The sequence below is a fragment of the Propithecus coquereli genome, unplaced genomic scaffold (assembly GCF_000956105.1).
Source record: "Propithecus coquereli isolate 6110/MARCELLA unplaced genomic scaffold, Pcoq_1.0 Scaffold88, whole genome shotgun sequence".
NCBI classification, from domain to species: Eukaryota; Metazoa; Chordata; class Mammalia; order Primates; family Indriidae; genus Propithecus; species Propithecus coquereli.
Genome location: NW_012155062.1, coordinates 3,039,371 through 3,052,061, shown reverse-complemented (window position 1 = coordinate 3,052,061; position 12,691 = coordinate 3,039,371).

Below are 12,691 nucleotides of genomic sequence, written 5' to 3'. Positions count from 1 at the left end.
ATGCTCAGAATAGCTACGCTAGCAGGGTCCAATTCCTTGCTCCTTTGCCACGTCAGCTGAACAGCAGGAAACAAAGGCTTTCTGTAATAATATCTTCAGATTATTGCCCTAACTTCTTTCCAAACAAAATGGGAAACAGTGCCGGTGAAGGCGCCCAGTTTGCGAGTTCAAGTTGGAGAAGAATCCCAGGTAACACAAGGACTACCAAAGGGGCTGGGGCAGGGTGTAGAGACACACTGAATTCCACAGCCTTCGTTTCCTTTTCCACGGCATTTGCTGCTAGAATACAACCTCCAACAGCCATCTCTGAAGTGGGAGTTTTTACAGATAATCACTGGAGGCAACACCCAGGTAATTTACCAATGCTGAGAGGCACTCCCATACCCAAAAGATAAGTCAGGAGTACACCCTTTCTGCCTAAGCTTCAAACAGGAGATGGTGAGATATCACCAAACATTTGGAAAAAAAACACCACCTTGAAAAAGAGGTTCAAAATTCAGGAAACAGAACTAAGCCCTGAGGAAAGAGTCTCAGATACTAGAATCCTGTACTTAAACTAAGAAAAATTAATATTGTGGCTGGGTGTGGTGGCTCATGCCTGTAATCCTAGCACTCTGGAAGGCTGAGGCCGGAGGATAGCTTGAGGTCAGGAGTTCGAGACCAGCCTGAGCAAGGGCGAGATCCTGTCTCTACTAAAAATAGAAAAAATAGCCGGGTGTGGTGGTGCACACCTATAACCCCAGCTACGCAGGATGCTGAGGCAGGAGAATTGCTTGAGACCAGGAGTTTGAGGTTGCTGTGAGCTAGGCTGATGCCATGGCACTGAGCCCAGGTGACACAGTGAGACTCCGTCTCAAAAAAAAAAAAAAAAAGGAAAAGTAATATTGTGAAAGATTTGAGAAACTATTGTATACATGAAAAATAGGCTGATATGAAAAAGAAACAATAAGAGTTGAAAATAAAAACTATAATTGTTGAAGTACAAGTCCTCAATAGATATGAGAAGTAGCAGACTGGATATGCTTCTCATCTAATTAACAAGATGGAAAATTGAGCCCAATGACGGGCTAGAATATGGGGTAGAAGGACACTGATGGGCTGCACTGTGTTCCACCTAAATTCATTTGTTAAAGCCCTAACCCCCAGTACCTCTGAATGTGACTGCATGTGGAGACAGGGTCATTAAATAGGTAATAAGGTTGAATGAGGTCATATGGGTGGGCCCTAATCCAATCTGGTGTCTTCACAACAGGAAGAAATGTGGATACGCACAGAGACACCAGAGACAAGTGTTGGTAAAGGAAAGGCCGTATGAGGGCACAAGAAGAAGGCAGCCGTCTGCAAGCCACAGGCCAGGAAGAGAGGCCTCAGGAGAAACCAAACTTACCGACACACTTTGCTGTGCGTGGCCTCCAGAGAGAAAATACATTCCTGTTGTCTAAGCCACTCTGTCGTATTTCGTTATGGCAGCCCTAGCAAACCAACACAGTCAAAAATACGGAAAGTATGAGAAAATGGTTAAGAAACACAGAAGATATACCCAGAAGTTTTAACATTTATTCAATAAGACTTCCGGGAAGGTAGAACAGAGATAATGGAAGAGAGAATATAGTCAAAAAGATGAAAGAATAATTCCCAGAACTGAAGACAAGAACCCACTAATTAAAAGATTTCCAAGGTGCTAAGCAGGATTCATTTGAAAAGATCCACAACCACACACAATGTGGAATTTAATAAAGATATCAAAAAATATGATGTGAAGTTCTCTTTGAATACAATAACCGATTTTCAACCTAAATGCACACACAGTGAGTTTGTTGCAGCCCAGCAATAGTTCTTGATGCCTTTTCTGTCTCCTATAGATAGAATCCAAGTTAGAGTTAGATCAAAGTTTAGAAGCTCCTTACAATGAATCTCTTATTTCTTTGAGATGAGGAAATTGAAGCTCAGAGTGATTGAATGGCTGAGTGTTTTTAACAAACATATAGTTGCAAATTTTTGTATTCTTTCCCATAGACTCCCATAGTGGAGGGATCTATGTTCCCTCGCCATGGATCTGGGTGGGCCTGTGACTGCTGCAACTGATACATATGGCACTAGGGTGACCAACCATTCTGGGTTCCCTAGGACAGTCTTGGTTTTAGCACTGCATGTCCCCTAGGAGTCTCCTTAGAACTGGGCAACGGGGTTGGCTGGTGACCAGAGAAGCAGCCTATGTGACTTCCAAGGTAGCATCATAGAAGCCACTTAGCTGGAACTTTGCTAGTACACTCACTCTCGCAACCCTAAATTGCCACAGAAAGAGTCCAGCTATCCTGAAGCTACCACGCTGCAATGGCCATGTACAGGCATTTCGGTTGATAGTCCCTGCTGACCTCAGCCTTCTGGGCATTTTGCCAAGGTGCCAGATGTCAGTGAAGCTGTCATGGACCCTCTAAACGAGCTCAGGCCTCAGCTGAGTACCACCAAGTGACCTCTGTTGACACTGGATAGAACAGAAGTATCTACCAGAAAGGCCTGTCCTTATCACTGACTCTCAAAATCATAAAACATATAAACTTGGTTGTTATTTTAAGCCACTAAGTTTGAGGATTGCTTGCTACATATAGCTATAGATAACTGCAACGGTGGCTGAAATCATCAAGAGTCTCAGGTCACATGTGTCTGGTCCAGTGTTTGCTCTACCATAACCCAGCCTTTTGATTTTTTTCTTCTTTCAAAATTAGTGTAGATTTCCTTCCTAAATTAAGCCATAGCTTTCTAGGTATTAGATACATTCATTTATCTATAGTAAGTAGGTTCTAAAGTAAACCATCTTTTGATAAGAAAATGAATATAAAGAATTGTTTTGTAAGCAGAATTTTCTGACTCATAGTATCTTTTTTTTTTTTTACATCAGTCTGGGTCTAATCAGGAGAGAGAAACCAAATAGTAATTTGAACAGGAAAAGATTAATGTAAAGAATTAACTATAATAGAAGATTATAGCAATGAGCGAATGGCTAGTAAGAAGTAAAGAGAACTTTAGAAAATATAAAAATAGCAGTCATAGTATATAATGAAATATCAGAAATAACACAATATAACATAGCCACTATCCCTAGTGCTAAGATAAAGCACCCAAGCTCTCCCCAAACACACTCACTGCTGAGGTTAAGATCTTTTTGGAGAGTATATGGCCTGGATCAGTAGATGGCAAAAAAGTCATTGAGGGGCCGTGCCAGGAGAATTTGCAAGAAATCCCCCCTCAGGAACTTGCTGGAAATCTGAGCCCTAGGGTGTTGGGGCAAGCTGCACACAGGGGGGTATCTCACAAGAGACATTCATCTGCAACGCTGGCCGAGGGGTGCCAAGGGCAGCTGTCGGCCGCTGGGTCCCGCTGGTCGCTATAACCTGCAGGGGCAGGGTGTCAGGCTCCAGGAGCTTGGTTCCGGAGAAGCCACTCACACACCAGGAGCCTGGTGCTAGGAAAGACGTCCGTGCTGTGGGAGCCTGCCAGACAGGTATGCTGAGCCAGGATGTAAAACTCTTTCCTCTGCAATGTCCCTCTGGTGCCCTCATGTCAAGCTCTGTAAAGGATTGCCCAGATGTTTTCAAAAGGGAAACATTTTAGATAGTAATGGTCATACGTTATAATCTAATTCACTATTTTTCAATCATAACTTTTATGTGAGTACCATTTTTTAGAGTACCAAATCAGTAAATGTGGTTTCCAAAATTATTATTTAAAACTCTATTCATTAACTATAAATAAACAAATAGTTTCCTTTTAGGGTGATGGGCATGTTCTAAAAATGAGATTGTGGCAACGGTTACAAAACTCAGTAAATACACTAAAATTCATTTAATTGTATACTAAAATGAGCAAATCTTATGGTGCATAAATATGTCAATGAAGCTGTTTTAAAAAACTAGACACTGTATGCCAGATATTCAAATGGAAAAATAGGCATACTATATATTTAAAGGTATGAAAAATGCTAGGTCACCTGTTTTCCACTGCTAATTTATTGAATAGTTTTAATACTGTTATCAGATATTACATGGCTTTCCAGTCTTCACATTGTTTCATTTGTATATTTTCCCAGAGCTATTTTTCACGACTCCTATAAATCTTTTCCAGAACACTGATTCCTCTTGAGAATGATATACCACTCCTAACTAATGTTTCCATTTGAATATCTTTGAATATTTTGGGAAAGATTTTTAGGATATTTCTATAATCATCTTTAGTATATAGTTTGATTATATCAGCAGCAAAACTGTATTTGTGTTCCTAGGAGATTTGCTTTTTAACTTATTTATCCTATTGAATTGAAATAAATCTTCTGAGATGGCTGCTGAGGTTGCAGATTACTGTTGTTTTGTTTTCTTCTTGAAATAGTCTCATCTGGGAAGTTTGTTTGTAACTTGGGATTACCTGAGCTTTAGGCAACCTGAGTGCAGGGCTGACATCCTGGGCTCCGTTTTCTGATGCTGACCTATGCCGAAGCTAAGGGATGCAAGGAGTTCGCTAATTAGTTTCTTGTTTCTGGAGTACAAAGGTTAATGACTTTGTAGAATTGCATTCATTCCTACTTATTCCTAACTTAAAAAGATTCTTTTAAATAAAATATAAAAAATGGGTACCTTTCAAGAATTAACCAATAAAGTTCTTTGTATCATCTAGCCAGTACAATGCTTAGAACATAGTAGGTGATTAATAAATGAACACAAGTGAATGAATAAAATAACTAGGTAAAATAAACTAGTGAGATTTTAACGTGTGCCTCCACTTTGCATTGAGGCAAGCGTCACACATGTGTGTCAATGACAGACATGCAATTTTGGTTTACAGACAGCTATCCAAGTAAATAGAGAAGCCATTTACTCTAGACAAATATGACCTAGCGGGATGTCAAGTTGGAATGTAAAGAAAAGCCCTGGACTTCCTTTTTATCTTTGTCAAGTCTAAACCCTGTTAAGTAATGGAGAGACTAATTTAGTACAATCTACTCATTTAGTTTTTTAATACTCTGACAAGATAAATCTGTTCTAATATCTCAAGTTAAGTTTCTTTCCTTTTTATCCGTCAGCTTCCCAGAAAGTTGCTGGGTATACCGAATCATTAAGAGCTTAAGGTATCCGAATACAAAACTCAAAGTATCTTGGTCTCTATTCACAGTAGCTATTTCATCCCTACTGTGCGCTGAGGCCACCCTGCGTTCCGCTGGCCTCCCTCTGCTGCTGCTGCACGAGGGGAAGCACCTGTGCAAGCAGCTCCCTAAGTCTCCACTCACTCCCTCCACTCTGGGGTTCCTGTGTTGGAAATGCAGGGACTCTCTGTGGATGCACCAAACGTTCTCGTTCCCTTTCTCTCCTTTCTCAGCTAGGGCTCTGTTCATCAATGAACCTCTAAAATTTCAACTACTCTCTCTACTGACTCCTTTCTCTCAAAATGTGAGTATGTTAAAGGCTGTTTCATACTATTAATATTAATAGAAAAATCCAAACAACAACAAAAGCCTCCTCCCAGCCTCTTTTTCTTCAAGTGACCCTTCTTTCTTCCCTTTTGTCAACAAGCTCCTAAACAGAGTAGACTTCATTTGATCTCTCCATTTGCTCCCCTCTGTTTCGACCCTACAGTTATGACAGTCAATAGTTTGCTGCCACTATTCCACTCACAGTGCTCGTTCCGAGATCACTAAGTGACTTCCCCAAAATAAGAACCAATGGAGGCCAGGCGCGGTGGCCTGTAATCCTAGCACTCTGGGAGGCCGAGGCGGGTGGATCGCTCAAGGTCAGGAGTTTGAGACCAGCCTGAGCAAGAACGAGACCCCGTCTCTACGAAAGAAATTATCTGGACAACTAAAAATATATATATAGAAAAAATTAGCCGGGCATGGTGGCACATGCCTGTAGTCCCAGCTACTCGGGAGGCTGAGGCAGGAGGATCGCTTGAGCCCAGGAGTTTGAGGTTGCTGTGAGCTAGGCTGATGCCACGGCACTCTAGCCAGGGCAACAGAGCCAGACTTTGTCTCAAAAAAAAAAAAGAAAGGAAAAAATTAAAAAAAAAAGAACCAATGGAGACTTTTCAGTCTTAAACTTATTTGATTTCCTGGATGCATTTGGAATTGTTGATCACTTTCTCCTCAGAGATCTCCCTCCCTGAGTTTTTAAAAATCTCTTTGCTCACTCATTCGAGCTCTTTTATTTCTGCCCCATACGTAGATATTGTTGTTCCCCAGGGATCCCATTTTTGACTCTATGTTCTGTTTGTTGACATTAACTTTTGCTTCAATCAACATGTTTTCATTCATAAAGACCTATCTCTCAACAGGTTTTCATTCATAAAGATCTCTCCCCGCTTGGGTTAGTTTATTTAATTTGGCTGTAGAATATTCTTGTAGAACTTGCACTTTCTAATTTGAGAGTTTCTAAATTCAGAGTTAGCTTATTACATGTTTATTGTTAACTTTTGTCCACTGAATATACTTGTAGGCTTGAATATATCTCAATATACCCTAAGCTGCTCACTAATCATTACTCTCCCCTACATATCTGGGGAATCCATTCTATTATTTTTGCATATAGAAGTTCAATATAAGTTCGGTAATTTCATGTAATTTAAATGAGCATTACATTTTCCAAGAACTTGGCCTGGCGTGATACATTACTACTTCCTGGATCTTTCCTGACTACCTTTTCTTTTCTATATATGTCAATAAAAGACTGTAAATGGTAAGAGATTCAAGAGTTTTCCATAGTCCCTACTAGAGTAGGCCATTGTCCTGCGATAAACTCAAAACTCCTCTTTGAACAGGCGAAAGGCAGTTGTGTAATCCAGTCTGGCTGAGAGCACACTTTGGGTGGATGCATTATGAAAGGCTGACATAGCACAGAGCCAGGGCACTCAGCTGGGTCAGCAGAACATGGCCTGCTGTTCCCTCAACAGAACACCTTTGTGCCGGTTCGTAGTGGCCCTATCTACAATAAGACTTGAACCTGCAGCCTGACCACCATTCCTCCCCTTCAGGACCCCTAGAATTTAGCCATGTTGGACAACACACAGTTCCATTCTTTTTTGCCCCTACATCTATGTTCATTATGTCTCCTTTTCTTGGCAAGGTCTTTCTTCCATCTCCACTCTAATGTGGCGCAATTTAACCCACTTCTTCCCTAGAGCCTCTACCAATTGCTTAGGTAAAGTTAGCTTTTCCTCTTCCCCAAGGTAATGCTTTTGTACTTACTGTCATAACTCACATCCTTTTCAGAGTTTGGTGTCTTATCACCCCTAGGAAACTCGAAGCATCTGAAGGGCAGAGATGACGTCTTATTTCTTTTCACATCTTCTGTGAACTTTATGTAACATGATAGAGTTCACTATTACTATTATACACTAGAGGTTAGTACCACTATAACACAATGGAAGTTAGTATTACCATTACTAAATGAATGAGTATCTCAAACTTAATCACAGCAAATGAGTTAAGATTTGTAAAATGCATAGCTTAGTGCCTTGCACAGAGTAAATGTTATACAGGTGTTTTTTAAATAAAATGAAAGGTTGATAAGACATGAGTTTTTATCTGTGAGGACTATTGTTATTACAATTAGTGAAAATTGGGTTTATACTTTGTTAATAGACTCAGAGATACTTTTCTCTTTATCACTAGACTTTTACTAATGTGGAATCATGGGTAGAAGCATTGCTTTCTTTTTATTATTCTGTTCCTTTTTCTAATTATATATCATTTCTCTCACAGTGATAGTTAAATCTCATTATATTTAATGATTTATCCATTTTCTGCTATAACAGTTTTATCAGTGACTCCTTGTGTTATAATCTCATTATTTCACAAAATTATATCCTATTTGTTAAGAATAGTAACTGTTACCATGATTTTTATCTCCTTCAATGCTCTTTTTAATGTCAATGTCATAGCTCTCTTTGTGAAAAGATTAGACATTTTTTCTCTTCATTTGGTCTAATTCTGTTCAATGATGCTTATATTACATAGTGTCTTTTACTGTATTTTGCTGTTTTATTTAAAGAATTTCTGTGTCTGAATTGTGTCTGTTTCATTTCTGTGACTATTTCTTTGAATGAGACAGAAAAAATGCACTGAAGAAACCTAAATTATTAAACATTTTTTCTTTCTTCCAAAGTATAATATACTTGTAATGAAATATTGAGTCTTTAGTCCTTAATTTCTATTGAATATATATGTTTCTTTATGGGAAATTTTTACTTCTTGATTGAGATCCAGTTTACATGAGGAAGTTATAAAGTGTTCAACCGAGTCTCCTGGGTACATGTTAAACATATAAATAGAACATTACAGATTTTCATTATATATGGCCTTGCAAGTAAATCTGATGCAAAATAAACAAAACCTTGTGTAAAAAAAGGATAGGCTGCAGATGTAATCTGTTACTTGTTTGTACATATTACACAATAATGTCGTTTGAGACTATTTTACCCTATTGGGTTAATGCCAAAAATGTTCTAAAGCCAAGGGATAAATCGTGTTTCTGAATGTCTCTTTCCATCCCCAAGACCTGGTAATTTCCCCTCACTCCCAATTTTTAATATAGAAATAAAAATATATCTGCATATGTGTTACATAAAGAATAATATTATGATCCCAATGTACCTATCGCCAGTCTCAGTAATGGCTAAGTTTGTGTCATTTGTAACCTTACTTCATCATCCATTATGGTAATATTTTTTAAATGTTTAAACATTTTCACCTAAGTGATAAAAAGAAACTGATTTCTTTTTTAATCCTGAGTCTTAGGATCAGAAAGAATACATTTTCTCACATAATTTGTATGTACAATCAAAGGTGCCATGCCTTCTGCTTGGCATAGTATTGATCTCTGGAAAAAATCACCACATTGTTTTTCTTTGATGGAAAAGCAGTTAAATGCATTTATTTCAGGAAAAGAAGTCTCAGTCACTTGCTCAACGAAAAGGTTCCCATGCTCAACAAAAAGTGTGGCATTGTTGCTGGAGCCTCGTTTTTTGATGTTAGTCTTAATGTAGTTAAGCATACAGTCTTCCTACATTAAATCTTGGCTATACCAAGATCTGGTTGCAAACCTTGGGCAAATTACTTATCCTTTCTGTCTCAGTTTCCCCATGTGATGATAATAGTACTTATCTCACTGAACCTCTATAAAGATTAAATATATTAATACATATAAAGAGGAGTTTCTGTTACGTGGTAAATCACACATATATTTCCTATTATTATTCACTTGAATAACAAATCTATTTAAGTGTGAAAGAGTTGTGCATCCTTAAGACATCATAAGGATATAAATTTTTAAAACTTTTGAAAAAAATTATAGGTAAAATGTGACATTTTAATTGTGAAGAAAAATACATTGTCTTCTTTGTCCTTAAAAATGGTCTGACAAGATTACTTTTCAGTACTTAATTGAAGATTACTTGATTTAATGTTTTAAATAAAAAAAATCTCAGAGAAGAAAATTGTTGTCGGAATAGATAATGTTTAGAATTATAAAAATGAAAGCACATGTTAGAACAATTTGTTCATTTAACTTTCCTGGGATTCCTCTAAAATCCAAAGACACATCATGAAAACCCAAATACATAGAAAACATTAAAATATAGTTAGAAGAAACATCGCTGTACATTAAACTCTATTCTTAGTAGAGTCCCAATATGATCATTATGTTTTAAAGGAGTTTTTTTTTAAAAAAATACAAGGTGCTTCTCTGGGTGATTTTAAGAATCTAAAAAAAGACAGAGAGAGAGAGAGAAGACATAAGAAGAGAAAAGAGAGGAGAAAGGAAAAGAAAAGGTGATTAAAATATTTTTGGAAGAAGAGGATCCACAGAGCAGCCTGGCATGCAGTGCGTGTGTTGAGCTGTGGAAACGTTAACATTCTGGCCCAGGAGTCAGCCAATCAGGGGGCCGAGAACCACATTTCCATAATGATGATTGGCTGGTGGACTGGAGGCTCCGCTGAGCTGTGAGCATGGGGAGGAAATGCTCTGCTGAGAAAAACAGCAAAACAACTTTCTGGCTTGCTGTTGTTTATTGCATGTTCTCCAAATGATTGTAGTGATTCATTCCTTAGGAAAGCTTGTTTGGAAAACAAAAGAGGCACAGTTGTTCACAACAAAAGTGATATTCAACAGCCAAGGGAGCTCTCTTATTCTTCTTTAAAATAAACTTCAGTCTGATTTCATCTAACCAAATATGATAAGACTTCCTAGGAGATGCACGAGGATTGGATTTAAATTATAAATTAGACAGAGGTCACTGTTTCTGATAAGCATTGCTGTTTTAGTCGTCTTCTATCCATTTTATAAAATGTGTACAAATAAATATATTTCATAAAATGTGAAAAAAAATCTGAAATTCTAGTGCCAAAAAATATATTTAATACTTACACAATTAAGAGAATTCTGCCACTCTTGGCAAAGAAGCTATTTTAGGCATTTCCCCCACCCTGAAGTCACATATGTGTGAAAGTTAGAGAAACATTTATCAGTGTGTTCGGTATTGCTCTCACAAATTTTTACACATATATAAAAATCTACTGTCATTAAGTCACAAGAAGTTTTAAAAATGACAAAACGGGAAGCAGAGAAAGGCAGGTAAGTAAGAAAGATGGAGTGGAACATAATGGCTGTATCCTGCAGCCTCTTGGTAGTATTGCACTTTGTTGTAGCTGTTTTGAATTGAAATAGAGCAGTGACAACATTTCACCTACAAGTTTTTAAATTTAGGTTTACAAACATTGTTTCCACCGGCCATCTTTTTGGAAATGAAAATAACTCTATAATGCAGATTAAGCAGAAGTATTTTGCAGTCTCTCCCAGTGACCATTCCTTGGCTAGCTAACAGACCAGCCATTCAGAAGCAATTTTCTTCAGGCTGAAATTATGTGCTGACCTTAGCAGATCACTTCCCATAATAACCCTTCCCCCACCCAACGCTAAATACAATCTGTCTCCTACTCACTGTAATAACGTGCAAATGACTGTAATTTTGCAGACAAGAAACAGCCCAAAGTGAAACGTGTCTAAACAGAGGTCGATTTGAAAAATCAGGGCTATTACCTAAATCTGTAAAATACATATTGTAATAAAACCAGCAACAGCAATCTCCAATAAGTAGTTTTTTAAAAATGTAGCTTGTGTTTTGATCTTTTTTATGCACCCAGTCTCCACTGGCATAAAAGAAAAATCCTTTTTCAGAAATGGTTTCATTACATGCGATGTAAATTGCCTTACTTTGCTAACTGATCTTGCTTGGGCACCCGTTCAGACACAGCAGCGCACGCTACGCCACAAGAGCCCGAGCCAAGCGGAGGTACGATTTCAGACACTTAACACTGACCTACATTGCAATTCTTTCAATGCGAGCGGTATACAAATGTTTTCCTTTAAAAGAATGTGCCGGTTTGCTATATTTTGCTAGGTTCTCTAGAACTGCAAGGCATAAAAGGTTCCAATTTGCTGCTTTTTCTTTTTCTTTTAAGGTCGAGGACTGGGAGAAGGAATGGGGAATTACATAAACACATAGGGTTTATAAACATATAAAGTTCTTCAACTTGATATTTCTTTATTATTAAAATTCATTGTAGTCTTAAATCAATTCGTGTAATATTTGCTTTATATCATCTCAACTTGTTTAAGCTAACCCGTGTTATAAAGACCTGTCAAGACAGTCATTCTCACTCTTCTTCCATGTAGGGTCTCTTTGTCATAATTTAAGGAATTCAAAATGAAGGTGACTTAATAGGACACAGAACTGACCTGAAAAGTTAACATAGAAGTGGTATACAATGTGTATAAATATACATATTTGCAAAATGTACATTGGAAATGTTGAAGAATCTTTCATGGCAAGGGGAACACCATTGGTGTCTTTTTTCCCTAAATCTGACCCCCACCCCCCATCACCAAAGGATCTGAAATGTTTGTGTGCAGGGTCCTCTCTCTCCACTGCAAACCAGCTTTTTGGTGCTTTGTCTTGGTCCAGTGATATTTCAGGATAGTGCAAAACATCAAATATTTTACTAAGAACATTGCTTATCTCTTTTTGGTGACAGTTATCGAGAAATGGATATCGTTAAAAGTACTCCACAGAATCTTGAATTGGATTTAGTATGCAGGTATGAAAAGGCAGGGAGAGAGTTTTTTTCTAGGAGACTTTTAGCAAGTTGGAAGTTAGGCTGTTACCGGTAGGTTAAAAAAGGGAAGAACTTCTAGTGTTTGTGTGGGTGTTTACTAAATCACTATGTCTATGTTCCCTGGAAACCAGGGCAGGACCCCTGCCCACTGCCTTGAGGTGGGCCTGTTCATAAGCAACCCCAGAGAGATAAGAATCTTTCTCCATAATCTTGGATAGCCAGTAAGTTTCTCATTATGTCTACATTAAGTTCCTTTTCCTATAAAGTAAGCCCATTTCCTGGTAAGTTTTATTTTTCATGACTTTGTTTTCCACTTTTTCCCTTGGTCTTGAGTAGATCTCAAGTGTCAATGTTGGCATAGATTTAGAAAAGAAGATTTAGAAAAGCTAGACTTAGGTGTAGACTCTCTTCCAAATAAACAAAAACTCAAGAAATGATTTTTTTTTTTTTTTTTGAGACAGAGTCTCACTCTGTTGCCTGGGCTAGAGTGCCGTGGCATCAGCCTAGCTCACAGCAACCTCAAACCCCTGGGCTCAA